Source organism: Canis lupus, chromosome 1 (assembly GCF_003254725.2).
Source record: "Canis lupus dingo isolate Sandy chromosome 1, ASM325472v2, whole genome shotgun sequence".
Taxonomy (NCBI): Eukaryota; Metazoa; Chordata; class Mammalia; order Carnivora; family Canidae; genus Canis; species Canis lupus.
In genome coordinates this window covers 104123149-104126654 of record NC_064243.1, presented here as the reverse complement: position 1 = coordinate 104126654, position 3506 = coordinate 104123149, and the positions used below count along the sequence as shown (strand labels likewise).

At 42.6% G+C, this 3506-nt stretch overlaps 1 protein-coding gene across 6 annotated transcripts in view; it reads left to right on the top strand.

Annotated features, from left to right (window-relative positions):
- Window positions 1–3506, top strand: part of LOC112643367 (zinc finger protein 420-like) — a 642213-nt gene that overhangs the window by 625527 nt on the left and 13180 nt on the right. The gene's annotated exons all lie outside the window — the stretch shown is intronic.

Below are 3506 nucleotides of genomic sequence, written 5' to 3'. Positions count from 1 at the left end.
GACTCGGGTAGTGGAGACCATCACCCCTCCTAAGGCGAAGCCTGCTCTCAATTCTCAGAAATTAAAAGGAAGCCTTTCTACTTAACTGTGGCCTCACTTAGAATCACCCGGAGCACTGACTTAAAACAACGCTGTTGTTTCCACCATCAATTGACAGAATCCGAGGGGGAAGAACTTTTTTTTTTTTTTTTTTTAGATTTTATTTACTTCTTCATGAGAGACACAGAGAGGCAGAGACGGGCAGAGGGAGAAGCAGGCTTCTCGCAGGGACCCCCATGTGGGACTCGATACTGGGACTCTGGGATCACGTCCTGAACCAAAGGCAGACAGACACCCAACTGCTGAGCCACCCAGGCGACCGGGGATGATCTATTTTGATACTCCAGGAAACATCTGGGGAGGTGACCGGCAAAGCACCGCAGCCCAGGCTGTGCGGTTACCAGATTTAAATCCACGCCTTCTTACTGATGAGAGTTTCTCAAGATTTACATCTTCTCCCTCTTCCTGCAACGGAAAGGGAGATACTCTTAGGAAAGGACCTTTCCTCACAAATGCAAATATCTCTTCCTTAAAGAACCATTGGGTGTCACACCTTTTCCTGTGTCTTCTGTTTCTTTTTCTTTTTCAAGATTTTATTTATTTATTTGAGAGAGAGAGAGAGAGAATGGAAAGGCAGAGCACAAGCAGGCAGAGAGGCAGAGGGTCAGAAGCAGGCTCCTCCTTTACCAGGGAGCCCAACCCGGGACTGAATCCCAGGACCCTGCTTCTCCCTCTGCCTGTGTCTCTGCCTTTCTCTCTCTCTCTCTCTCTCTCTCTGTCTCATGAGTAAATAAATAAATAAATTCTTCTTAAAAAATAAAAACTGCCTATGATTTTTTCACCAAAAGATGGTTTTTTTTTTTTTTAATATTTTATTGATTTATCACAAACACACACAGAGGCAGAGACGCAGGCCAAGAGAGAAGCAGGCAAGTCCAGGGAACAAAGAGAGGCGTGCTTGGTTTGAGGAGACAAGGCTTAAGTTGAGAAGTCTGTTACAGAATAAAAATTATTTCTGGTAAAATGGTTTGAAGGACGGTGGGTTTTCACTGGTGAGGCTGTTGCCTGGGAGGGATAAGAAAAGCATCTCTGCCTTTGGTTGCAATAGTAGGTATAAACCGCTCCCAAGGTCAAGCTTGTGTAAGGTCAAGATCTTCCCTTCCTGTTGGAACTGCCATTGACTATGAGTGATAGGGCTTAAGATCTCCCTCTGCTGAAAACCTCCTGACTCCATTTTAGTGAGGGTTCCAATTACTAACTTTCAATCAACATTTGATCAATATCTCAACATTTCCTTCACTCTCAGTATTGGGCAGCAAACATTCTCATCCTCAAATGATGATGTTAACCTTGTTTTAGATTCCATGTGATTTCATACCAAATTTTTTTTTCTGTGTGTGCTTTATTTATGTCAACAAAATATCCTCCATTTAGTGTGGGCCAAGCCCAGACTGCTCCATGATGGACCACTTTGGCAGAAAGATGATGTTGATTGAAAAAGCAATCAAAATGGGGCAGATTCAGGAAATGTCGTTTTCACCCCCTTCACGGACTAAAAAGAATTTAGAGAGAGAACCTATCCCAGGCAGAAAGCTATCACCATATGTAACTACATTATTATATAAACTAAGTTTGAGAAACAGGGAGGAACATAGTTAGGCCTGTTTGAGAAAAGTTCTCGGGATGCCTGGGTGGCTCAGCGGTTGAGCATCTGCCTTCAGCCCAGGGCGTGATCCTGGAGACCCAGGATTGAATCCCACATCAGGCTCCCTGCATGGAGCCTGCTTCTCCCTCTGCCTATGTCTCTGCCTGCCTCTTTCTGTGTCTCTCATAAATAAATAAATAAAATCTTAAAAAAAAAAAAAAAAAGAGAGAGAGAAAAGTTCTCTATGGCCTATTGTTTTTGAGTGGCCTAGATGATATTTGTTTATCAAATATTTCCTCGTTTTCTTCTTCCCTGTGAGTTGAATTTCTTCCCTTGGAGTTCCCAGACTTCAACCTTCTTCGTCTCAAAGACATATATCCATTACTTTGCCAGTCCTTGCAACACTCCATTCTATGAAGAGTATCCATATGTATGGTTTAAATTTGATTTTCTTTTTTTATTTTTTTATTTTTTATTGGTGTTCAATTTACTAACATACAGAATAACCCCCAGTGCCCGTCACCCATTCACTCCCACCCCCCGCCCTCCTCCCCTTCTACCACCCCTAGTTCGTTTCCCAGAGTTAGCAGTCTTTACGTTCTGTCTCCCTTTCTGATATTTCCCACACATTTCTTCTCCCTTCCCTTATATTCCCTTTCACTATTATTTATATTCCCCAAATGAATGAGAACATATAATGTTTGTCCTTCTCCTACTGACTTACTTCACTCAGCTAAATTTGATTTTCATGTTTATCTTATGCCAATTTGATTCTTAGTGAATAATGAGAACTTCTTCAGATGTTCTGGTTTATGCTTTTGTATATTTCTCCAATCAATATTTATTTTTCTTTAATTTTTAAATTTATTTATGATAGTCACAGAGAGAGAGAGAGAGAGAGGCAGAGACATAGGCAGAGGGAAGAGCAGGCTCCATGCACTGGGAGCCCGACGTGGGATTCGATCCCGGGACTCCAGGGTCGCACCCTGGGCCAAAGGCAGGCGCCAAACCGATGGGCCACCAGGGATCCCCTCCAATCAATATTTAGCTCCTATTTTATACAACCAATGTTAAGGAAGAAAAAGAAACAGAAAGGCGGTGCCCGGTATCTACATTCTCAGGGAAAATATGAAACACTTAGTACCAACTGTGAGTGTTATGAGAGTTCACTAAAGTATTATGAGGATTAACTCACATGTTCCTAAGGTCCCAGCAAAATATCATGTGTGTGCACAGAGTAAAAGCTCAATATATACTGTATTAATAAAATATCTATGTTATTTTCCAGATATAGACTTTTTCAGACTCTAGCTATGCTGAGCACTCCTGGCTACATAAGTCTAACTCACTCCCCTATGCTCTCCAGCTGAAGGCTTGACTCATTGTAGCTTCTTGAGATTTCAACAGACCTCTGATGTGGGGGAAACAAGGAACCGGATGATTCTGGAAGATCAAGTTTGACCATACTAGAAAGTGGCCTTCCCTGATGCCAGCAGGTCTCCTTGAGATCATACCAAGAACGATTAAGCACTGCTTCCCCTGCATGTCAATGCTCACTACTCCTATGTTCCTTCCCCTGAAGGACTTCCTGCTTAGTCTGGTTAACAGAGTGTCTTTGGACATAAATCCACCATGGTCTCCATCTGCCAACCTCCTGAACAAAGCAAATTTTCCCTTCCAACTGTGAAAATGAGTAATGGAATGCCTCACTAAAATGGAGTTGGCAAGGAGCTTTTCTGCCCTACTACAGGTAGTCAATTGCAAACCCAGCGGGATGAGATGGGCTTGATCTGATATGGCCTTGATCTTACTTCTAGATACT